General features: G+C 39.8%; 1 non-coding gene across 1 annotated transcript; it reads right to left on the reverse strand.

Moving 5' to 3' along the window:
- Positions 1–18,827: 18,827 nt before the first annotated feature.
- Positions 18,828–18,935, reverse strand: LOC127197855 (U6 spliceosomal RNA). The gene has a single exon (XR_007831801.1). It is a non-coding gene; the product is annotated as a U6 spliceosomal RNA (small nuclear RNA).
- Positions 18,936–27,046: the final 8,111 nt, after the last annotated feature.

Below are 27,046 nucleotides of genomic sequence, written 5' to 3' on the forward strand. Positions count from 1 at the left end.
ATCAGTAGCTCTCTAGCAACATCTTTTTTTTATAAGATATTTGGATGATTTTACTATTACTCTTAAGACAAAGACCATTCCCTTAATGAGCTTCTCTCAGTCTGTTTATCCCTCACTCTCTGACTTCTCAGGTACCCTTCTTCAGTGTTTGACATAGCCACCTACTTCATTCAATTAAGTATTTTATGTTTTGTGAATTTCATACCTGAGACTGTATTTACGTAATTTCCACTTGCCCCTGTCCGCACTCTAATTCTTTTATTGTGCTCTTCCTACTTCTCAAAAACAAGACTTTTTCTTTTAAATTATTATTTTCACATATATACAACCTCTGGCCTCATTTAGTGCTACGTGTGTGTGTGTGCGCACGCGCGCGCGCATGCATGTGTGTGCATCTGATCACTGGAGTTAGATAACCTAACAAAGGGCTCATTCCCAGAGAAAAGTTTATCTCCATCCCTCAGAAGGCACAGAGTGCCTGAAGTACTTCACCCAGGGATAGGGCCTCGTGAACTGTCTCCCATTCGCATTGGCAATGACAACTGGTATTATCATTATGCAGGCCTTGCTTAGACTTTTATTTAGATTTCATGAGTCACTTGACATGTCTAGCTGCTGTTTTTGTTTTCTGGATCTCATAATCTCTTGCTTCCTCTTCTACAATGTGCCCTGAATCTTAGATATAGAGTTATCTTATATTTGTACCAATGGACAATGAGCTCACCATGCTTATTTAGTCTTTGTATTTTAAAAATATATTTTATTAATTTATTTATATTACAGCTCAATTGTTATCCCATCCCTTGTATCCTCTCATTGCTCCCTCCCTCCTGTTTTCCCCTTCCTCCCCTTCCCTATGACTGTGACTGAGGGGGACCTCCTCCCGCTGTATATGCTCATAGGGTATCAAGTCTTTTCTTGGTAGCCTGCTATCCTTCCTGTGAGTGCCACCAGGCCTCCCCATCCAGAAGACATGGTCAGATATGGGGCACCAGAGTTCATGTGAAAGTCTCCACTCTAGTCTTTGTATTTTGAGCTGTAGCATATCTCTATAGTAGCCTCGGTTGCTTCTTTGGGGAGGTGCAAGAGCTACGTTTAAATGTGGTTGTAAGGACAAGTGCTTGTCATACAGTCAGAAATTATTAATTTAGGAAAATGGCAGCAGTAAGTTTCCCTCTAGGACCTCCTCTTTTGATACAGGTAGTTGACTTGGTTTATAGTAGCAGGAATAAATTCCCACCTGTCTAGTGGCCCTAAGTACAATTTATACAACTCTTGATTATGCCCAAAATATATGTGCCACTATCTCATCACTGGGTATATTTTGCAGGCTGGTCACTGTCGTGGCTCACAGGTTTTACAGCTGGGTAGAACTACTGACTGCTTTTCCCCATTTGCAGCTTGTATGGTGTCCTTACAGAAGAGGCTGCTAGTTCAGCTCCTTATCAGTTCCTCCAGGGTATGTAAGTCCTCAGTAGTTCCTGCCTCACACATATGTCTGTGAGATATATTGGACCAGAAGGCTGAAGATGATGCTCCAATGTCGTAGAGTTTTGGGTGACTATTCAGGCAGCAATCTGTCTGTCATTTTTTCATTTTGGAAGCTGCTAACCTGCACTTCCAGTTCACTCAGGTAATTAATTTTATTCCTTTTCTGATGGGGTTGAAGACCAGAAAGTCTAGTTTTACTATTAAGCTTAGTTGTTTAGGGGTTAAGATGTTTTTAGGTCTAGATAGATGTTTTAAGTTGACAGAGATGAGATACTTTCTGCAAGATTGCCAAATACAAATAGCCAAAACATCATGAATATAACATTTATATAACTCTTGATTGTTTCATGGTTCTTCTTGCTGTATGCAGTTTTTTATTTATGTGTAATAATATAAATATATATGCCAAAAATAAAATAAAACCTTTTGAAAAAAATATAAATGCCTTCCGCAGTAGCCTCTTTGTTCCCTTCAAGCATAGAATCTCTGTCTCATTTCAAGGGACCACCAGACACCAAGAGGACCTCTGATCTCTCTTTAGGCCCTCTCAGTAGCTGCCTCTCACCTCCATGACACCCTGTCAGGTCCCAGTTAGCAGCTGTGGTGAGATTTGATAGGCCAATCTCTGCCACTCATTATCAAAGTTGTGATCTCACCGGTGTTCATGTGATTTTGAGAAAACACTCGACTCTCTGGGGTCCTTCTCATTTCATGTCATATTTACTATACAGAGCACTGTGGCTTGCACAAAGACACTCATTTTTTTTTTTTTTTTTTTTTTTTTTTTTTTTACATTAAGGAATAAGTAGCTGAGTGATTGTATGTGTGTGTCCAGGAGCCTGGATCCCAGGCCTTGTTTTGAATACCTTGTTACAGAGTCACTTTCATGCACAGGTGCTCTAATATTGTGCTCTTATCAAAGGCACTGTAGAAAATATCTCCATGAAATATGTTATCTACATTTCCTGTGGTTGTTTCCATTCTATTAGTCAGGATTTCTTATATACCTAATAATGAAAAAAAAGAATTGATTTCTATCTTGTTTTGGAATAACTTTGCTTTCATAGAGTAGTTATTTTCTCTTCTGCAATGGACATTCGGGGATCTGCCTAAATCTATCACAGCCATTAGGACCCCATCATGCATACTGCCTGCTGACCACTTGCAACTAAGGCTTCCTTCCAGCCACTCTTCCTCATCTTCTGCTGAAACCAGTGTGATGCAACACCATTTCACTTCCAGGGCCAGCCTGTATATTCCAAAGTGATCAATCTAAATCTCGGGTGAGATAATAAAGGTTTGTATTATCCAACTATGAAAGCTTAGCAGAGCCAATCCCACCTTCGGCTCCATCCAAAGAAGTATTTCCTGTTCTCACTGCCTTACTCCTTTCTGCTCATCTGGATGTCCATGCCACCGTAGGTACTAAGATCAAGAAACTTCACCAGAAAGCCTTCCAACATGAATTCTGCCTATACATTTATTTCCCAGAGCATATGATTTATGACAAGCTTCCAAAGAAACAAAAACTAAGTAATCATTTCTCCCTGTACTCTACCTGAAGCTAAAAATCCCACGGAATGGATTCCAAATCTATCCATAGGTTTGGTATGCATTTCCTATTATATTTATCTGTTTGGGTGTTCTTTTTCACATAGTTAGCTAATGTGCTTTAGCCTCTTTGTGGAAAAAGGCAGGATTTCGGTGAATAAGCAGAACAAAGACATAGGCATATAGGCTTAGATATACCACTTAAGATTACTTAGAGCATGCTGAAAGTGCTTGTACTAAGAGGAGATAAGTGTGCTCCAATAATGTTCTGCTGTGTGTGTGTGTGTGTGTGTGTGTGTGTGTGAGAGAGAGAGAGAGAGAGAGAGAGAGAGAGAGAGAGAGAGAGAGAGAGAGAGAGAGAGAGAGAGAGAGAGAGAGAGAGAGAGAGAGAGAGAGTTCCTGCTGCTTAAAGAGAAATCCAGCCAGAAAAATGTTATGAGAACACTTGCCTTTTCCTTTGAATTCACTTCCTGACTAAGAACAAGTAGAGAGAATAGCAAAGCTAGCTGGGGAATGAGAAGTTCAGGAGGCAGGCGGTCCAGGTGTTAGTCAGTCTTCCATACTGTCCCTCTCTGAGACAGTGATATGTAAATTACCCTCACGACTGTCTGCTTCTCAGCACTGCAGGCCTCCGAGAAACAAAACAGCAATGAAGCAGCGTGCAGTGGTAAATTGCTCTGTGAAGTGGCTGTGACTCTTGTTTTCAGTTCCTTATTTTTTTAAACCCTTGTAACCAAAGTCACCAGGCATGGAAGTAGCATGAAAACTGGATAAGAGAACATTTCAATTGTTCAGTTCATGAATTTCATAGGGTATCATTTTGTCAAGGAGCAAACAAGGCTTTTGCCATTGCATTTAGCTTGGGCTTAGGGAATTACGTGTTGTGCTAACATTTCTAATGAATAGTTCCTTGATCCCATATCAAAGACATTTACACTTTCTGAACTTATCTCCTCATTTGAAATTTCATTAAAAAAATGAAATCAGAAGCCTAAGCTTTTTTGATAATGCTGTGGCAAAAGCCAGGATGCCTTTCCCTGTAGTTAAAGTCTTTTTGGAGAACACTAAGTCCCTTGATAAGAAAACTCTTACATAGATAGCTACAGGCATGTTTAACCTGGCACCTTTTCCATCAATGCAAAACTATTTCTCACACTCAAGATCCATACACGGTATTTAATGCAGGTTTCAGAGACATTATAGCAAGCACATTTACCTGGATAGTGTGAGCATTCTAGCACAGAGACGAGAAAGAGTGATTCTAGAGGTTCAGTAGACTGCTTACTAACTTGCTTGTTACTCTAGACTGTGAAAACAAGGACAATCTCTATGGTGTATCCGTTACTTTTCTGTTGCTGTGACAATGTACCATAAGTAACACAACTTATAAAGATAAAAGCTTTATTTGGGTTAGGACTCCATCATGTTGAGGAGGCAAGTTGCAGGCATGACAGCAAGAGCAGGAAGCTGAGAGCTCTCATCCTCAACTACAAGCGTGAAGTTATAAGCAGCCGAAGCTTTATAACCGCCCTCCCCCCAACAATGCTACCTATTGAGGACCAATTGTTCAACTATCTGAACCCGCGGGGGTCAGCCTCACTCAAACAACTACACATAGAAACTATAAGAAATTTCTGTTTTATCACTCAACAACTTAAATATCCAAGATATCCTCAAAATAGAGATAATTTAGGGTTAGTAAAAGAGAGCTATGCTATTCTAATAATTGCTTTTAAATCAGTTTATTCTGGTAGTCACCTCGAGGAATGTGCCTTCCCCCAGATGTCTAGAAGTGATGCTGTCAGATGCATTTAGTCTTTCCTGTTTTGCTGTAACCTGCCTGCCTGATGTAACCACTTACATGTTTGAAAAGTGTATGATTTTTATGAACTTTTCTATTTGGTTATTATAAAATGTTCATAAAATTGCTGCTGAGTGGGAGCATGGTATTTGGGGCAACCTGAGTCTGTGTCCCCAAGCCATAGTCACTCATACTTGGCTTGAGAATTAAACCTTCTCTCTTATGCCTTTGAGGTAAAAACTTTTGTCAGGATTTCCATGGATGATGGTGGGGTGAGGGAAATACAATACCCTCTGATATAATTAGGTGAAACTTCATCAATTAATGGTACAAGCCTCTATATATACTATTTTCACTTCAAACATGAGTTACAAGTTCATGAGATGCCAGGCACTCCAATTTCTGACCAGAGGTGTTCACTAATTCTCAGGTGTGTTCGAACAACTCAAGAGAGCACTATGTTTATGACTGTGATTTTTTATAGTAACAGAGGACACATTAAAATCAGCCAATGGGAAAGGTGCATTGTGTAGAGTGTGGCTGGGAGGTGGTGGCATTTGTTAGGAGTCTTCACACTTTAGAACAGCACAGTGGTGTGTGGCAGTGGCTGTTGCTAACCAGGGGAGACTTTAAAGATGTGTTGTATGGACTTGTAGTGTGGCTTCATACCACATTGGCTTGAGTGGTTGATTTATTGTCTATATAGTTGAACTCAAAGTTTAGCTCCTTTTCCCCAGAAATTGTGCTCTCTCCAAGCTCAAAGTCATAACTCTCTAATCACGTGGCTGGTCTTTTTGTCTGAGCAGCAAGACTCCCACTACCCCCAACCATCAAACTGAATCAATCAATCATTTTCTTAGTAAGGCTTTCAAAGAATGCTCACTGAGTCATCTCATAGCCATGAATTCAGGGCTAAGCCCAGGATTCACTGCCAATAACATAGGCATCATATCATTCTAGAAATTTCTAAGGCCAGTCAAAATCTTTGGTACATAAAAGGGAGCCAAAAAAAGATCTATATTCTATTGAAAGGCATCCAGAAATTAGTATTTTAACCATATTATTAAGACAGTGACGTTTAGATATAGTTATGAAGTCTTAAATTAAATTTGTATAAGAGTCTTTCCCACTCTCCTCTTTCTTTCCTTTCCTTGCCTCTCTCCTCTTTTATTTTCCTTTGTCTCAGCTCTGTGTGTGGTAACAAAATTCTGTCTGCAGACAGATTTTTCTCTTCCTGCTTGATAGTCACACTTATTTACAAAGATGTTGCTCTTATGCTCAGAGTCATCTTGTTTTGCTGAGTTCCAGGACATTTTGGAAAAAAAACATTTAACAGATGATTTTACTAGGCCAGACCACTGAAGGTCTTTGTACATGAATGAGCGTGAATGCTAAGTCCCAGAAGTTTGGAAATGCTTCATAACCCATGCGTGCAGGGATCAAGTCCAGAGTCTTCTACTCTTCACATCCTATCTATGCAGCTCTGGGCAATTTAGGAAAAGTGGGTACTGGGCCAAACTCCCGGCCAAAGTCTTACTCGACTCATGTCTTGTCATCAAGTGCAGTGTGAGTAGCAGGCAGATCAAGCCCTGGGAAAGGGCCAGCTAGATAAATGGGGAGGTCACTTGAGGTCAGAGCCTTGCCTAATCTTCAGTGCCCACAGAGGACACTTTATTACAGTCATGCTCTTTATCTCCTGATGTAGTGTTGTCGTCACTGAATATCCTTCCAAAGAGATCTGATGAGTGAGTTTGCGCTAAAAAGCTAAGGACGACCAATAAAGCCAAGAATGCGCTTATCACTCCCCAAGAAGGATATTGAGGTGATAGTTTGGTTCGAAGAAATAAATGCTTAATGATAGGGTTTTTACAAAGGCTGAAGGAATAAACATTTTTGAAGATGGTTCAATCATTGTATAGTCAGCACCAGAAAAGAAAAACACAGAGTCCAAAAAATATAAATTGGTTATAATAAGAAATTATAAAAGTGTTATTTTCTTAAATTTCTTAAAAGTATAAATTCATTTAACACATTTCACACATCAGTAAGAATTTTGGTTTTTTCAAAACCCATTTATGTTATGGAGTGAGTGTGTGTGTGTGTGTGTGTGTGTGTGTGTGTGTGTGTGTGTGTGTGTGTGTGTGTGTGTGTGTTTTGTACCTGTTATGCAATAAACGTCTGCAATCCCAGATGGGCTTCTCTGCTCATGCACATGTGGAGGGCAGGCACATTCCTCTGTTGCTCTCTGTTTGATTTTGTCTTGAGCTAGGTAGCTCACCATTCCTGTGAGCCTCCAGGATCTGCCTGTCTCTACCTCCCTGCCCTGGGATTCCAGACATTCACTGGCTAACAGGCTTTTTGCCTGAGTGTTGGGGGATCTGAACTCAGGACCCTGTACTTGCACAGCAAGCACTTTTGTACATTGAGCTGCCTTCCCAGCCCTGGAATAAGTCTGTAGACTGGTTACACAAGTCCGAGTTGCACCTTAAAGAATGACGGCAAGTAAACACATTTTCGGTAGAAATGAAAAGAGATTTGTCCTCAAATGCTTAACTACCATGATTGAAATGCTGTTGTTGCGTGAGAGTAGGGAGGTCACTGACAGAGGGACAGGTCAGAATGTCCCCTGGAGGGGACAACAGAGAAATCACCCCAGCTAGAGTTGACATTTCACACACATGAATTTGACTCATTCCGAAGACTCATAACCCAGCAGCTGGCTCATGTATTTCCCAGGGCATTTTCTTTCACCATCTAGAATAGAAACTTTCAATTCCCATACAACCCTGCTGCCCACTGTTGCAGTAGGTACCTACTGCCTTGGTTCTCCCTAAAGGGAATTCTTCCCTAAAGTCTCTGTCTTCCTCCTCTTTGTGAACAGCTGTGAGTCAGGTCCACAATTTGAGAGCTCCAGGCAGGCAGGAGCCCCAGGTTTTTCCTTTTTTAGTATAAAAACCTAATGTTGTTGTTAACATATACAAAATAAAAGATTAGTTTTGGGGAGGAAAAATGTTTTCAGAAGTTTTGACAAAGGAGCATAAACAATATTAATATTTGGACCTCACAGACATTATTATGAACTCATTGAATTATGATCTGAAATTATTCTTTAGATTTTCTTAGGGAAAGAATCAATTATTAATGTTAAGTCTTCATATATATATATATATATAAGGTTGCTTGAAATATTAAATGAGATTGTATAGATAAAGTGCATTGGAGAATGTTTGAAGTGTAGAAAGATTTCACAGCATCTAACTTAAGGTATTATTATTTTAAATACTGACTCAGGCTAGAGTTCTTACATGTAATGTGTGGTTTTTTTTTTTTTTAACATCATTACTTATTTTGTTTTAGATTTACTTATAAGGCGTGTATGAGTGTGTTGCCTGCCTGTTTGTATAGGCATCATGCGCATGCCAGATGCTTAGGGAGGTCAGAAGAGGGAGCGGGAATGCCTGGAAACGGACTTACACTTGGTTGTGAACTACCACGTAGGCTCTGCAAGCTAAGCCTGGGTCCTCTATAAGAGCAACAAGTGCTCTTAATTACAGAACCATCTCTTTAATTTCAGCATCATTACTTTTTACATATCATAGATAAAATATTTTAAAAAATCTTGAATAAGGTCCAAGTGAGGAGAGGCAAACAATTAAGTGCCAGACGTTTAGTCTTGGTACCTCATATACAACTGTAATGTTAAATATTTCAATCAATAAATCAATTTATACATATATATCTTATTTTAATTTTTATGTGATGAGGAAACTTATGAACAGAGAGATTAAGGGGTTTTATAATCACACTGCTAATACTGTACTATTTATCAAGGAGTTAGAGTGAGCATCAAAAAGTATATTTTAAAATTACTTTGAATAGTACTAAACATCAAAAGCTTTGAACTACTTTTACGATTACTTTACATTAATAATAAAATATTAAATTGTTTTTGGTATAAAGTGATGAATTTTTTCATGCTTACTAGATTTAGTATATAAATTAACTTTGGTCTCTGTATCAAACCATTCTGTTTTATCTAATTTCTGTGTTATCAAGAAGCCACAAACAAATGACATTGATGAAGATATGTAATTTTGCTACTATTATGACTTGTAATGTAGATACCAGGTATGCAGGGTATCCAATATGTGACTCTGTGAAAAGGTTGTTCATCCCCCAAAGGGCTCGGGAACCACAGCCAGAGAAGTGCTGTTGTGTGCCTTCTGCTCATGTCTTACATGTCCACAACGTAAAGAAAAAAAAAAAAAAAAAAACCCAACCCTATACAACCAGCCTGCATATGATTTTAATTTTCTCTTTTTCCCAGCAAATGAAAATATTTTCTCAACTGATGTTTATTTAGCAAATTAAGTATTCCAAAAACACTTGCTTTCTGTAGCTCTCCTTTGTTGAGTTCATGCATTACTACTTGTATCCAACAGGGGCTCAAGAGATGGCTCAGTGGTTAAGAGCACTGCCTGGTCTTCCAAAGGACCCGGGTTCAATTCCCAGCACCTACATGGCAACTCACTACTTGTATCCAACAAGTGACATTGACTGAAATATAGAGCAAAAATAATTATTCATTTCTTGTCATATGACTTCATTATATAGCTAACAAGGCAATTCTGTTAATAGTTTCATGACTGTAAAACAAGCAAAAAAAAAAAAAAAGAAACCAAATAATCACGAATAAACAAGATAATATAGAAGACTCACAATCAAAGAGCACCAAAACATGGGGGTATTATGCAAAGAAAAAAATGGGCTTCTTCATATACAGCGGGAGGAGGTCCCCCTCAGTCACAGTCATAGGGGAGGAGAGTAAGGGGAAAATAGGAAGGAGGGAGGAATGGGAGGATACATGGGATGGGATAACAATTTAGATGTAATATGAATAAATTAATAAAATATATTTTAAAAAGTGGGCTCCTCATTAAAAAACCCTCATGTCTGTGGAGGTACTTTGTGGTTTGGTTTTTGAGAGAATGAGTGAGTGAGTGAGTGAGTGGGCTCAAGCGTGTAACATTTGGTACCACTATCTGTTTTGCAGGAATCCGCAGGCATCTGTCATTGCTCTGCTCCTTCAAGGGCAGCAAAACTGAGTGGACACTTGGGAAGTGTAGGGCCAACACAGGGAATCGGTGGCCTCCGAGTGGACAATCAGGGAGCTCTCCCTGAGGCTGCAGAGCAAAACAGTGCAGAGAGAGTAAGCTAAAATCATTCAAGTGCATTGAGTCAGTGTGAAATTGAGTGAGATCAAGAAGAAGGCAGAAGGCGGATTAAGACAGGACGGAGGGTTAGAAAGACCACACGACGAGAGTTCTATTGAATAATGTTTCTAGGACTTTTTTTTTTCTCTTTCTGACTTTTAGCTGTGTCCGTTGTCTGTATGATTACAAAGTGTGAACTGAAGATGACCAAGGAACTCAAAATCAGGAAGGGATCAGAACCAATAGGCCTTGGGGTTTTGGAAGAAACCCAGGTCCAGGCTGCAGTCTCCCTGTTAGCTTTCCGAAGCGCTGTGGATTCCATCTGTGGATGTCACCTTCAGTGGAAGCAACCTAACACCCTCCCAACTTACTCAGCATCTCAGGAATATTTCCTTAGATGTCTCATGGCTCAGTAACATGTAGCAGGGTGTTTTTATGTCTTTTACACTGTTCATCCTTATCTTTGCATAACATTTATGTGCGACATATCTCACGGGCTACTAGATTCTATCTGTGCTTAACCCTGGTTTCTCCTGTGTCTCACCGGGCACTCCGTACTTACTGTATATACTCGATGACTTTCACAAGTGTTTGTATGATGGCAACGGAATCCTCTCAGATAACGTAGCCAGCACACCTCAGGAAGAGGAAGACACGAACAAGGACCACACAGAGGCTAGACTTCTGTGTGTGTGATGGAGATTGCTTCTAGAGTGTGCTAAGCAAGGGAGCCTGGCGAGAGGTGGCAAGGCAACCCTTTCCTGTAGGGTCCTTCCCACAGACATGCAGTCATCTTCAATGCTTGTGAATTGTCCCTCCTGCTTTTTAAGGATGATTTATAAGTGGTTACTGAAAGAAGCCCCCAGCACAGCTGTGTGCTTTAAAAGCTTCCCTGTTGTAAACTACATTACACTGTTTATTCTCCTACTGCCCCATCTTCTCCAGGACTGATAAATTATTTACTTAATGTTTACAAGGCTAAACTAGGAAAAACATGCCAAAAATCAGATACTCAGAGGGCCAAGGATAAGAGATTACACAGTTTTCTTCCAGGCTCCAGAATCTTTCAAGGTAGAAGTAAGACTCACAAAAAACTTGATTAAAGCAGTATAAATTGGGTTCGTAATGCATCATATCCTACAATCCCTACACTTGATTCTGGGTGTCCAATGTTGTTAAATTCCAGCTGAACGCGACTTAGCTGAGTTCTGTAACAAGAGAGAAAACCCCCCACTCTTACTTACAGTACAAGACTATTCTTTGTTTTTCATCTCGGATCATGGAAATCACCAAAGTTTTACCACTGTGACTCGAGATGCTGATTGGAAGGTTGAAATAGCTCTGACCCAACATTGAGCAAGTTCTGCTTTCCCAGGCAGCCACTCTAGCATGTCTACACACTACAACAAACACATTTAGAAAGGAGCTACCCAGAGATTTGAAGTTCTATATGTAGGTAATTTAATAATCATCTGGAGACTATTATTAAGGCAAAAGCTCAGAAACATAGGTGGCAGGACACTTGGTAAGTGCTTACCCCACAGTGCCAAAGTTGTCCTTTCAGGATTGCACATTGTTTTAATTTTCAAAGCTTGCTTGATCAAGGTGCTTTTTATATTTTACATTTAAGGAAAACCAGTTTGCTGTGCTTTACAGGGATCTTCTCGACAGTCAGGAGGAGAAAATGTGCAAAATGGCTTTTTAACAAATCATGTGTTACATTTCTCTATTAAAAAAGAAATTGGTTGTGTAAAACAATGCTAAATTACTATGACTGTATTTTTGTGACCAGTCATTTTCACTCCTTGACTGAATGGAACTTTTCCATGCATAGAAGGGATGAGAGTGGCTGCAAAGGAGTAGACTCAACAGAAAATATAAAAGCATTCATTTGGGGCACTGTAAATAACTGAAATTCAGAGATAACAAATAGATATTTATTTTACATCTTGCTTATGCTTAGTAAAGAGTCCTATGCGAGATGCTGCAGAATATTTTTAATAGATAAATGTAACATTTTGCCTTATTCTCAAATACATATTTTTAAAAAAGGATTTTTGAAGGGACAGGAGATTGTTTTTATTTTCAAAGTTCAACGGAAAGAAAAGAAATGATGACAGTGTTCCGGAATTGTCCCTAAAACAGGAAGGGTGGGTGGAGGCTCATCCATGATTATAAATAACGTGACTGGAATCTCCACACAACTGTAGAAAGCTGTCCCTGAGAAAATGCCCACTGTGGCCCCAAATAGTCCATTCTGCCTCGCTAGTCCCTCTGGCAATTTCCCCTTCATGATAGGGTTTCTTGCAACTAAAAAGTATATTAGAAGATCATTTATGTTCAAAATATTGGCCTATGGAAATGAGAGAAGATCCATAGAGGAAATGGAAGTAAAATTGAGCCTCAAAAGGACAGATTCCCTAGGAAATTAATGAAAAAGAGCCTTGCAGGTCAGAGGACAAACTTCAGATAGAGGAATAGAACAGAAGGTGGTTTGTGGTACCTCCTCCCAAATATGGCTAAAAATGGAAAGTGAAATTCTGCTATGGAGGAGCTCCAAAATAGGTGGGTGGGTATAGAGTAAAACAAACAAAAAACAATAAATGCAAGTAACCACATCAAAAGCCCCAAATACACCCAGGATACTATCCAGTGATTCCACTCAGTAAAGGAATTTAACAACATTGAGTGTTTATCCTCAAAGGGTTCTTAGTAAACTAGGAACTGAAGGGAATTTCCTCAGCTCACCATAGGAAATTTGTAAAGAGTCTACAACTAGTAACTTAATGGTCAAAGTCTGATGCCTTCCTTCCGATGGTGACAGTGAGATGTTTGCTTGTACGGTTTCACTTCACCACTGTCCTGGCTACGTTGGCCACAGATGATGTTCATTTACACGCCCAAAACAAAACAACAACAACGTGGGAGCAGGAGATCAAGAGCTAGACAAAGAAAAGGAAAGTCGTACTTTTGAGTCGGAACTCAGAAAACCAGTCATGCTTAGCAGTGAATACTCACAAGCAGCTGCACTTATTCCTTGGAGGTGTAAGTATCCCCTCATTATGGAGAGAATTTACTCCTACCTCCTTAGCCTGTCTTCAGGTGAGTTGAGACTCCTGTGGGATGGTTTCCTGGATAGGTGTCTGACAGGTCCATTTGCATTAACTCTTAAGGGAGGGAACAATAGTATCTAACATTCTAATTTTTGAAGCATTTGAATGAAAATGGTCCACACAGGCTCATAGGGAGTGGCACTATTGGGAGGTGTGGCCTTGTTGGATGAAGTGTGTCACTGGAATTAGAAGCTTAAGGCATACCCAGTGTCACCTTCTCTTCCTAGTGCCCTTAGATCCAGACACAGAACTCTCAGCTACCTCTCCAGCACCGTGTCTGTCTGTATGCCCCCATGTTTCCCACCATGATGATGATTAACTCCAGTTAAATATTTTTCATTATAAGAATTGTGGTCATGGTGTCTCTTTACAGCAATAGAAGCCCTAACAAAGGCAGAGCAGACCAGACCAGAACGTTCGGTCTCTACCTACGGCCAGAGATAAAGCTCAGATTCTGGAAGAAAGCTCCTTTTTCTTAATGGACCTCCACCAAGCTCCAGTACCTTCCCTTCTTCATAAGATATTTTAAGTCCTAAGAAGGGTGAATTCTGATGCTTCCTCTTCTAGGGGAGACAGAAGGTGGAATCTAAAGGCAAATATGAGGCAGGGGTCCACCCTCAGTGGCCTCTAAAGCTCTTAGTCGGTCTTGCAACCCAACAAAAATACATGACAAAAACAACTTAGGAAGGAAGAGTTTATTCAGCTCCTGATTCCAGTCTGTTGTGATGAGGAGAGTGTTGGTGGGAGGAGCTAGTCAGCTACTCACATGGACCCTGGTCAGGAAGCACAAGCATGTGCTGCTCTAGAGCTTGCCCTGGCCTCGTATTCAGCTTGGGGCCCCATTACATGGGGTGCTGTTGTGCATACTTGATGGAGGTCTTCCCTCCTCAGTTAAATCTTCCTGGGAACATCCTCACAGACACACCCAGAAGTTTGTTTCTATAGTGATTCTACACCCAGCCACATTGTCAATGAAGATTTAATTGAGAGCTTTTAGAGAAGTACATACACAATGTATTGTCTATTATTGCACAGTACTCTAACCATAAAAGTTGGTGGCACAGAATAGCTGTGGTTACAAGCGCACTTACCATCTAACAGTATTCACAGCTCAGGACTCAGAAGTAGCTAGGCTGAATCGCCCTTCTTTCCTGGTTGAAGATGTAGTCAAGATTTTGGCCAAGGCTGAAGACTCTGAACTGTTAGCTGGCACTGAGGATTTGCTTTCCAATCGTTCACTCACATGCCTGGACAAGCCAGTATTGACCATTGTCAGGAGGCCTGCATTCTTCGTCTTGAGGCTCTCCCTATCGGGTTTTGGGAATGTCTTCATCACATGGCAGCTGCTTTTCATCAAAACGAGCAAGCCAAGAGAGATTAAGGAGACAACAGTAATGGTTTGATGACTTAATCTCAGAGATTTTCTTTGGTGTCCTAATAGTTACAATTTAGCAGAGAATCACACAGGGATGTGAACATCGCTATCTTGGGATCATTTGGGGTTTATCTTGGAGGCTAGCCACAGACATATCAGAAAATACATAAAAAAGACCCCAATGTCTTAGTTAGATTTTTTTTCCCTGTGTACACAGAAGTCAGGTGTTTTCCTTAGTTCCTATTCACTTTTTTTTTTTTTTTTTGAGGCAGGGTCTCTCACTGAACCTGAAGTTTACTGATCTGGCTAGATTTTCTGGCCAGAAAGCCCCAGCGGTCTTCCTGATCCTGCCTCCATACAACTGGCATCATAGGTGCACTGTAACATGTCTGACTTTTGACAAGGGTGCTGGGGACCCACATAACTCATGTCCTTGTTTGGCATGACAAGTGCTTTCCTGACTGGGCCACTCCCACAGCTGTAGAATAACTCTTAAAACCCCGACACTATAATGACTTATTAACGATGCCAAGCATCTGGGACACTCATATTTTGCTGCTGAAAATGGAAAATGGCACGGCCATTTGCAATGCAGTTTGGACATGTCTCACATAATGATGTTCGTGCTTACCATTTGCCCTTTGACCCTACTCCTAGGCACTTAAACGAGAGACATAGAAACACAGCTCTGTACAAAGAGCTCTTTATGAATCTGGATGGCATTTTCACTCATAATCACCCAGGCAGAAATTCATCAAACTTACTACGCAGGGTCAGTGAGATAACTCAGTTGCTAAGCCTAATGACCTGAGTTTAAGCCCTGAGATCCACGCAGTAGAAAGAGAAAACCGGACTTTCCAAGTTGTTCTCTCTCTCCCTGTTCCACTAAATCAGAGATATGAGTGCTGTGACCCTAACAGGTTGTTAACTGATTAACCATCACATGAAAGGATTGATTGACTGAGAAAGGGGTTAAGGATCTTCTCAAATATCAGAAACATTTAGAATCTGAGTTACGATGTTGGTGTCTTGGGTGCAAATTGCCAATGTTTCTCCAAACTCATTTTGCAGTAAATGTCACATCTGCATGCTGTACAGACACTCACCTAACATACAGAGGGTGCATGTGTGCATTAATGTACATGTGCCTGTGTGTGCACGCATGTGTGTATGTAGCTGTGAGTGTGTATATATGTGTATGCATGTGTGTATATATATGTGTCTGTATAGTGATGGTACTAAGAGCTGATGATTTTGCTTGTGACATTTTTTCCGCTTGTCTCTCCTCTATGCCTGAGCCACCCACACCAATGTTGAACACTTGAGGCCACCTTTACTCATCACCACTTTTAAGAATCCATTTTATTTTCTGCAGCTCTTTAGAAGTATGTGGGTTTTTCTATTCTGCTCTCCTTTCCAAATGATCACTAATTAGACCATCACCACTTCTTTTACCAAAATAGAGACAGAGTATATGATCAGCCTTACTAAATGACTGAAGAGGTAGGAAGAAGTTTAAATGGGATCTTTATCTTTTATGAAAGGAGGAATAGAGAGGAAAGGCATGTACAGTTTTTATTTTAGTCATCTCATTTTACTTAGAGTTCTGCATAATTTTTCCAAGTGGAATTCATGTCATTAGGGGACAAAGTAATAGCATCTTTAAGCTTGCTAACAGTCTTTTCAGAGTTGACCCAAGGACAAATACATAGCATCATGCTATTTTAAATAAGGAAAGCATTGAATTTATCTTAATATATTAAAATGAATAGCTTAATAAAAAATAATCTAGGGAATTGTCAAGTGAGAAGTAACAGGTATTTGAAGAACCAATTTGTAAATCAAGGCAGATAGTTTTGTGTGCAAAATGATCTCATTAAATTGAAATGTGTAAAAATATACATTCTAATGAAATAGAAAGAATAAGTAATTTTACTAATTTTTTTGTAATTTTTTTTGTAATGTAATAGAGGGTCCAAATTACTCCTGAGAAGATTATGATCATTGTTTCAAATTACATAGCAAGCCGTACAATGTGCGGAGATGTGTAATCGGATCAGGAGAACATACTTGACTTTGTCCCATTTTGTTTCCTGGGAGGAAACAGGATGCAGGCTGTATTTGCCCTTATGTTATTAGAGCGACTCTGTAGCTGAGACTTCTGGTGTGAATCAGGCATAGGACTTCTTTGTATCCTAAATGTCAGGAATTCACTAATAATCCATTCTGAGCTTGAGCTTGGTGGGGATAGCGCCTACTTTACCCACAGAGAGCAACAGAAGAGGAGCTCTGAAAGTAAGTAAGCAAATAAGTGAAAGAATGAATGAGCAAAATAAATAAATAATAACAAATCTGTCCTCTCTCTCTCTCTCTTTCTCTCTCTCTCTCTCCCTCTCTCCTCCCCAACCTCCCTTCTCTCCTCAAAGGGAGGAAGTTGGGATTTAATACCTTTTATTCTGAAAGTCTGCGTGTGGCAGGTGAAGCGCTTCTTATCCTGGCACCTTCATAAATATGAGTAATGCCCAGGTCAGGCTGACAGCTGGGCGCGGATGCCTACATCCCATGTCCTCGCTTATCTGTCTGGCTCCTGATTCACTCAGAGACACAGGGTGAATTTTTATGACAACCTTCTATTGTTCTAAACCTTTCCTGAGGCATTAAATATGAATATGAATCAAGAATAATTAAGGTACATTTTCTCTCAGCCGTTAAAGGCTAGGCTCACAACCATAAACATTTTCTCAAAAAAAAAAAAAAAAAAAAAAAAGAGAGAGAGAGAGAGAGAGAGAAATTCTTGTTCCTTGAGAACTCATAGTTTAAGGAAAGCAAATTACCGAACAATGAACAATGCATTATTGAAATAGCAAGGGAGGAACTCTGGTTTACCATGAGTGTTAATCCATTACACTTGGTTAAGCCCAATAATCATTAGAAAGGGCTTCTCTGTGACAAGCTGAAGACCTACTACAGGGTTGCTCCTGGTAGGATAGGAGGGTGACTCTAGCTGAGATTTCTAATAGCTGGGGCCATGGGGACTGAAGAGGCCACCCACCCTCTATCTAGTCAGTACTACTAGTGGAAAGAGGGGACACCAACCCACCCACAAGCACTTTGGCCCAAAACTTACCCTGCCTACAAGATGTGCAGGGGCAAAAGTAAAGCAGAGATTCAGGAAATGTCCAACCAATGCGGGGCCCAACCTGAGACCCACACCAAGGGAGAAAGCCAACCCCTGACACTATCAACAATACTCTGCTATGCTTGCAAATGGGGACCTAGCGTAGCTACCCTCTAAGTTGCTCCACCCAGCAGCTGATGAAAACAGATGCAGAGACCCATAGCCAAACATTGTGTGGCGCACAGGGAGTCTTGCAGGGTTGGGGTGGGGGGATGGGGATGGAGATGGGACAGATAGAAAGACTCAGGACAGGAACTCCAGAAGAAGACCAACAAAGCCAACTAACTAGGGTCCAGGGGGCTCACGGAGACTGAAACACACAATAAAGGACCATGCGTGGACTGGTCCTATGCATCTCTACATGGATATAGGCAATGGGAAACTTGCTCCTTATTTGGGTCCCCTAGTAAGGGGAATAGGGGCTGACTCTGACGTGGACTCTGTTGCCTGCCTTTTGATCACTTCCCCCTGGCGGATCTTCCTAGCCAGGCCACAGGGGAAGAGGATGCGCTCAGTCCTGAAGTGACTTGATGTGTTAGGGTGGTGGGTGGTTGGGCACCCCTTCTTTGAGGAGTAGGGGAGGGGAGATAAGAGAAACAAGGAGGGAGGGTGGAGCCAGAAGGAGAAGAGGGAGGGCCTATGACCAGCATAAAAAGTAAACAATTAGCAAAAGAAAGGGCAGATAGTATCTGTAATGGTTTGAATGAAAATGGCCCCGGTAGGCTCATAGAGAGTGGCATTGCTGGAGTGAGTAGGTTAGAGGGAGTGCGTCACTGGAGGTGGACTTTAAGGTTTCAAGGGCCTATGTTAGGTTCAGTGTCTCTCTTCTTGCCGCTTGCAGATTCAGAGGTAGAGCCTCTCCAGCACCAAGTCCACCTGTGTGTCACCATGCTTCCTACCATGATGATAGCAGACCCAGAAGCCTGTCCCAACGAAGTGTTTTCTTTTATAAGTGTTGCTGTGGTCAAGGTGTCTCTCGACAGCAATAGAAACCCTGATCTAACACAGCATCTAATGTGTGCCAATCTGGGACTTTTAATTGGTAATGTGTAGAGTGACACTTTCTTTCTTTCTTTTTTTTTTTTCTTTCTTTTTTTTTTTTTTTTTAAATATGGAACGCTTCACGAATTTGCATGTCATCCTTGCACAGGGGCCATGCTAATCTTCTCTGTATTGTCCCAATTTTTAGTATATGTGCTGCCAAAGCGAGCACTAGAGTGACACTTTCATGCTGCTGAGTTTTTCCCCCCTGGTAATATTCTCTGGGCTCAAGTTATTTTTGTGGCACCTCTTCTAATAGGTCTGCCTAGAGTCTTGTCTTAACACGAGGGTCCTCTCCACTCTAGCTAATTGGTAAGCACTTTAAGAGAAGGCAGGTGGGTGTTTTTTCCTTCTCTCAAACAATGAATATACAAAATACACCATGGCCAGCAAACGCCTAGCAGGTAGGTGCTTCCATTTCCATCACAGAGCTATAGTACCATGGGAAATTAACTTGGGAAGGTTTATTTTTCCATTTATATTTCCAATCAGCTCACCCCACCCCTTTTTTGTTCCCCTAGTACACATTTCCTCCAGAGAACGTCTTTCTATCAAGCCTATGATAAAGTAGAAATAGTACCAAGCTTCACAGAATAGAAACAAAGCTGAGCAGATGTTTGTAGCACAGCTCTGCTCTTGCCAAAATCAGGAAGAAACGCTCATATCTTAGGGTCTGCTTGTGCCCATTCCCAGCCCTTTTGAGTGACTCTTAAATATTGACTGTCATTGAAACTACATAGAGAGTTCTTGAATGCACATTGTTAGACCCCATTTATAAAGTTTCTAACTTAGAAAAATTGGGTTAGTATGGTGGTTTAAGTAAGAATAGCCCTCATAGGCTCATATATTTGAATGTTTGGTCATTAGGGAGTGGCTCTACTTGACAGGGACTAGGAAGTGTGGCCTTGTTGGAGGTGGGCCAACAAAAGGGTAGGCTAATCTCTCTCTCTCTCTCTCTCTCTCTCTCTCTCTCTCTCTCTCTCTCTCTCTCTCTCTCTCTCTCTCCCTCTCCTTGGTATCTGCCAATCTACCTTTTTGGCACCTTGTCAGCCTATTTGCCACCATGCTTTCTACCATGATGGTAATGGACTAAACTTCAGGAACTGTAAGCCAGGCCCGATTAAATGTTTTCCTTTGTAAGAGTTGCCATGGTTGATGGATGGTAGTGGTGAATGCCTTTAAATTCCAGCACTGGTCTACAGAGCGAGTTTCAGGACAGCCAGTGCTATACAGAAAAAAACCCCATCTGCAAAACAAAACAAAACAAAAAACCCACAAAAGTCATGGCCATGGTATCTCTTCATAGCAGTAGAACATTAACACAGCTAGATACCAAAAACTTTGCATTGTCAACAAGTATTCTTCCAGGGATGCTACTGCCGGCCCAGGGGCTCCTCTGTGAAAGTCAGGGGCTCATAGACTACAATGCACTTAACATGGAAAAAGTATAGGCAAATAGAGAGTTTCTCTTAAGTTAGTTATTTTCCTTATTTTAGTTGTGGTCACAGTGAATTTTATAATCATAATAACAATGTGGCACAGTCTGGTCTGAGGGCTTGTCTGGTTAAGGCCAGAAGTCCAAACAGCGCTGGCCCCAGCGCAGCAACCCAGGGTGCTTCACGGTGTACAGTGTGGTACACGTGGGCCGTTTGTTCTTCTCACACGGTGTGCCTGTAAGTCTGACCACAATATCTGCACCAAAACCACATATTGCCGACGTTTCGAATATTTTACAAATCATCGAAAGTGTGATCATTGGTGTACTTAAAACTTTTCCTGCTTTAGTTTTGTCTGGCCAAGTATTTTGATAATGTGAGAATTTAGTCTACAAGTCATGGATTGGCAAGAACACTGTGGTTTGTGATACCGGTCTGGGAGTTCGATTCAGTTTGGACAGTTACCAGGAGCGACTATTAAAACTGGCATTAGCCTTCTCTTGGAGTAACTGACTCCTTTATTGCCTAGATCAGCTCTGTTTCCAAGCCTCCTGGAAATTCTCTTTAGGCAGGGCCAATATTCCCTCTCTTTGTACTTTTAGATCTTTACTTTCTCTTGGGAAAAAAATGTGCTCTTTTTATGGCCTCTACTTTGTCACAGTTTGAAAGGGCTTCCCTCATGTCATGTCTCCAGTTCACCCAAACCTTCACAACATAAATGTTTCCCTCTACTCTGGTTTCTTTCATTGATGTTAAAAATGGACAAGTCCTTCCCATTAAAAGCAACTGATTTTCTCTTTTGCTGGGCACTGAGGGTAACTGCGCTGGGTATTTGACATCTTCTACTGTTCTTTTCTCAACGAGCACGACTGTGCTAAACTTGTGGGTAGAGCACTTTACCCTTTAGCATTTGCTACTTCCTAGTCAGTAAAACATGGCCTGCCTGTCCTTGACACCGAGTTCTTCATAACCTGGTACTGGCAGCTCACTGCCTTTCATTGTCCTCTTACCACTCTCTCTGCCCTGTGAGTCATGCTTTGCCATTTTCTACGTCCCCCTTGAGTCTCCCTTTCTCCATGTCTACTTACTTTTCCTGTGAGGCTAATGCCATTTTCTGTGGGTCTTCTGTTCTGTCTTATTTATGGCATCTTGGTATACTTAGCATTTCAATTGCTGCCCCCCCCCCCTTCATGTAGCACACATACCAGCTCTTCTACTTTATTCATTGCACATGTCTTCTGGGGTGCAGGGACAAAGGAGCCTCTGGTAGCTGAGCTGGTTTAATTGTCCTCAAAATGCATGTGGTTAGTCACCTGTGAAAAGGGAAGTAGACCTGAGTGTGGCGGACGCTAGCCTAGCCATTTATTGGCTTAATTGGCTTAATTCATTGTTTTTAATAAGTCCCGACTCTCCCGGTAACTCATTTTTTTCTCCTTTGAACATTTAGAGAAAATGGTATTTATGTCAGTGAAGGCTCTCAGTGATACAACTATACAATGAATCAATTACTGGGCTACAAGTTATCTACTGTTACACCAACTGGTATAAGTACACTGTTGGCCTGCCAGGGATGAGTGAGGTGAGCAGCACTAGACAAAGCAGAAGCTATCTACAGTCTCAGGACATGGTTTCCTCGTCAAGGCAGTAATCCCGGGTTGGCAAAGTGGATAAGAGAAAGTGAAACCAGATTTGCACACATCATTTCCTCTTTGCTTTCACTGCGTCTGCTTTTGGCTGTAAAGGAATCTGGAAGTTTCAGGGTAGTCAATTGAAACTCAGGAGGAAGATTATGTGACTAAAACAGAGTGGGAAGAGCTCTGACTCCCAAAGACTAGGTGTAGTCCAAACACAGCTCTCAATGAATTCTCAAAAATTAAGGCCGGTGAGACTGGCTTTCTAGTAGCTTCTCTCTGAACTTGACTGATTAATACCTACATTAACACCAGCAAGTGTCTTCTAGCTAATGGTACATTATATACACTCTTCAAATTATTAGGAGCTCCTTAAGGATAAAATCTCTGTCATGTTTAGTGCTTAATACAACCTGCACTGTTCTGTTTTATTCTTTCCCTTGGGTTAAAGGAAAGAAAGATATAACATTTTTTTTTTTAATTTCAATTGCTTATTGATGACGTTCTAGAATGAACAATTAAATATTGGCAGTATGATGTTTGTGTCGAATGTGTTCTATATCTGATAGTAGAACTGTCTTGAAGGTATGTTTTAAAATGGACTGTTTTTGAGACAGGCTTTCTCTGTGTAGCCTTGGCTGTCCTGGACTTTCCTTATAGACCAGGCTGGCCTCAAACTCACAGAGATCTGCCTGATTCTGTTTCTCTGAGTGCTGGAATTAAAGGCATGCGCTACTATGCATCAGCTTTGGCTAATTTTTAAAAATACTTTGTCATTAGAATATTCTTTCTGTTTACATTATTAGGTATTACCTGAAGGTGCAAGTGCAATTTAGGATGTCACAACTCTTCCTGGGTGGTCTTCATAGCCTAAAAACAGTAGCTTTTAAAAGTTATTCAGTGTCCTTTGTTAGTGACAGCATGTGACTACTGCCACATTTTCTCCTGTGTCAGTATTGTTTCCCAAGGCTTGAAGGGTCACGATGCATATGGAAAATGAAGAACAGGCTTACATATTGTTTATGCTTTTATTAGATCACTAAAGTTTTATTTTAAAACATAAAATTTTATATTGATTAACACCTACATTTAAACAGACTGGTATATCAATTAAATGCCTTGTTACAGCTGTTATAAGCTCTGTTAGAAAAATAAACATTTCACAACAATCTACAGTGTCAGCTTTTAATAAATACATAAAAGAGAAGTTAGTAGTCAACCAGTTTTGCAAAGAGATTCATAGTACAGTACGTGACATTGTCATATTTATTAATCCGTATTATTTAAGGCAATTTCACCTTTTAAATAATTCAAAGCCAGAAACTACACAAAATGTCTTCATGAAGAATTTGTTTTTCTTTGAGCTATTTTATATTCAAATATTTTGTTTTAAAAATACATTCTGTATTAAATTTCTTTTTACAAAGGCAGTATTTTGTTAAGGGAAAGAAAGATTATGTTACTGTTAATTTAAAAACATGTCTAATTGTTTTTTCAGAAATTTATAAACCTTAATAAAGCGGCTAGTTCATGTAAAGTAGCTTTAAAGGCATGTTGAGTGTACATGGAAATTAATGTCTATGTTAATATGTGCAAATTTATACTTTCTTATAATTTAGAAGGAAAATAAGTTTACTTGCATATTTCAATAAAAATCTACGTACCATACTTGTCATTGTGCAGACATGTTTTCAGCATCACATTTGTATGTCTAAAGTCAGTAAAAGGTCCTTTACATAAATCACGTGATTTCCATTTTTGATGATTGCAGTGTTTTTTCATTTATGCTGATGTGATTGACAGCTGTACTGAAATGGGTGGTGAAGAATTCCACCTGGTTGGAAGCGTTAGGTTACAGGGTCCATCCGAGGCAGGAAGGAACTTCAGGTAGACACAGGGTAGTGTTATTACTCTCACGTATCGATCAAAAGCTGCCCAGAGAGTTGAACAATTGTTTTTATATAAGTACTATATCTTAACTATGCATTTTTTAAAACAGTCATCACATGGGAGAGAGAGGAAGGTTACTTGAGCCAAAGGAAACATCAAAAGTACATAAAGGATAAGAAAAAAAAAATGAGAAAGTTGAGTGATCTAAGAGGAAATCTTTCCCACAAAAACAACTTGTTACATCTTTTTATTCTGTTGTAACTGACATCAAGCATACAAAGTGCCGTAAAATCTATGATGTTTCATGTAATCTTTTTCCAGTTAACTTATTGAAAAGTGAGATGACAGTTCCAAACAATCCCTTCAAAAAGGATGGGAAGACCAAAGATCCTTAAAGGAAAGCTCAAGAAACCTCCGCATATCATCAGTGACGGAGGTTTGCTTAAAGCATTGCGGTTAGCAGAAAGTATAAATGGAAGTCTGAAAGAACTTTTGCAACTTGAAGATTCAAAGGATCTGAACTGATGCCAGTTAGGTCTGTACTGAGGTGTATGTGGCTCAGCTGTATCAAAAACCGCCTTACAGCCTGGCAAGGTGGCTCAAGCAGGCCTGTATTCCCAGCACTCTGGCAGGGCAGAGCAGGCGGATCTCTGTGAATTCGAGGCCAGCCTGGTCTACAAAATGCGTCCAGGACAGCCCAGGCTACACAGAGAAACCCTGTCTCTAAAACAAAGCAACCCAACCCAACCCAAACAAACAAACAAGAACAATAACGAAACCTTGCTTTACATATTATCACAAACAAATTCATAAGGAAAGGACTGCACTCACAGATATTTAATTAAGTTGAAGAAGTGTAGTGTTTATCTTAACACAACTTTAAACACTGCACTGCGGAAGACAATTTCAAGAGACAACACAATTTTGGAGATGTTAAATTGAAAGTGTGTCCTAGAATCAGCAAGACACATAGTATGTGTGTCTAAACAGTTATGCATATCTAATTTTCCCACATAGGAATTATGGGAGATGAAAAGGAGAGAATTTGAAGGAATAATTCTACTCCTTTGAAAATGTTTGCAATACACGAAGTGATGTTTTTAAGGTCATAAGGACATGAATATAGCTGTAAACTAAGTATTAAGCGTAAACAGAGAATGCAATATGCATACCACTGAACTTCCTAGGGAGTTGCTACCTCAGTGAAAACATAAATCACAAAGTTGTGAAAATTCAAAATTATTTGTCTTTAATGAGGCTGTCTTTGTCCAAAGGAGTGTTAAAATCAGTAAGAGATCTTTGGAAATGAAGAGCTTAATTACATTATTAAATTGTGATTTTTTTTCACAATTAGGATTATTGGCTTGAATCTTATGGGAAATTTCTAGAGAAATGTGGATGGGAAGACTAGGAGTCAGGAGAGAAAGAAAAAGTCATTGAGCATAATATACTCTACCAAGTATCAAAAGAAAGACCATTCTACAGAGAGAAATATTCATCTTCTATCAAGAATAAATGAGTCCAGTGTCCCATGTATTTTGTTGATATATACAAGAATATCTTCACTGGAGATTTAGTAAATATCAAAAATATTTGAAATTTAATCTTTGGTGAACTTTTGCATCTGATGTATACACAATTTTATTTTTTCAATTTTGAAAAATTTTCCTCCGGAGATATCTAAATTTTTTTGTTATTTTTATGAATTAAGTTAAGCTCAACATGTGGGACATAATTAAAATTTTGATGAACTTTTAAGTATTTTAGAGAATGTTTATGGCTTAATAAATAGTAGAAAATATCTAAAAATTATATCAACTGTCTAAATACACGTGTATTGCAGTGTAAAAATGTCTTAGAAGAAATAGCTTGCATGTAGTTGCTTATGTAGTGGATATATGGGACATTTTTGAATAATTACACACCAGGGCACAAAATGCTGCCATGCCAAAAAAACATCATTCAAGTTATTAATTTTGCTAACAATTTAAAATTTAATAAATTGCATTTACTATCAACAACTCTCAAAAGACTCGTGTGGTCATAGCATTTGAAATACTCTTTAAGTACATAAATTATTTAATCTAAGAATACCCTGTTTCCCCTTATCTGTTAATAAATTCTACCTAGTCAAATATTAATTCTCTTCTCAAAAACTATTAAACAGAAGAACATCAATTATTCAAGTAAAATGTAAGCCCTACAATCTTTAAGAATTAGCTCTTTACGTTAACAAAAAGGAAGAGAAAAAGAAACCACAAGACATCCCACATGTAAGTACATATTATCAACTGGCACTGAGTTCCTGGCAAGGAAATTTGTCTTTCCTGTGACAACAGCATTGGTCCATCTTAAAATTAGTGCAAAATAGTGAGGGCCTAAGAGAGTACAAATCTTTGCTTTTCAAATATTCTCTTTAATTATGCTCTTTTTATGTGGAAATTAATCGGTTGTTCATAAACACTATGTACTTTTAAGTTGTCAGCATTTAATTAATGGATATCTTCCTTATTAGGGGGAAGAATGCCAACTATCCATTAATGTATGTATTTATAAAAGTATCCTGTATAGTCTGAGCAGCAAAATAGGATTTTCACATCAGCTTTAGTGAACCACAGCTTTCCTAGGCACAGTCACAATATTTTGACAATGCCCATCTCCCACTGAAGAAGAAGAAGAAGCACTTCAAGTCAGCAGCATCACCACTGCTCTGCTAAAGGGACTTGTCATGTTTCTGGCTAGAAAATTACTTACAGGCTTTCCAGGCCCCTCTCCCCCCTGCAGGGTGTAATACCTAGTAGAATTTAGTCTTTACCAACATGCAAATATCTATGACTTTCAAGTGCTGGAAAGTAACAAATCTGGGAGAGACATTTCTTTAGATCTCTCTGTTATCATGGGTGCGACATGTACTACACACAGGACAGTTGGCAGTTAGGACTCAAGCACCAAGCTTCTGCACTAAGGCTTTAAGCTGAGCCATGCCTAGCTCCAGGAGGCTTGTCCTTGTAGCCCCTGTGGAGTGAAGGGCTGCACCAAAGCCTTACAGAAGATGGCTAATGGGAAAAAACAGATTCATTTAGAGTTCCCTTTCTACTTTGCTTTGAAATATTCTCATGAAAAATGCTGAGAGTTCAATAAATCATATTTTAAGATTTTCCATGGAGGTAGTGTGCTATTGTACAACACTGGCCTGTAATTACAAGGCATCTCTTCTCTAATACTGTGCTGTCATTGCTCTGTGTTTCTGTGAAATCATTTAGATTTTCTGAGCCTCCATTCCCTCAATAACAAAAGGGAGGGGTTTTAGCTTGTTTCCAAGAAAT

Source organism: Acomys russatus, chromosome 1, assembly GCF_903995435.1.
Source record: "Acomys russatus chromosome 1, mAcoRus1.1, whole genome shotgun sequence".
NCBI lineage: Eukaryota > Metazoa > Chordata > Mammalia > Rodentia > Muridae > Acomys > Acomys russatus.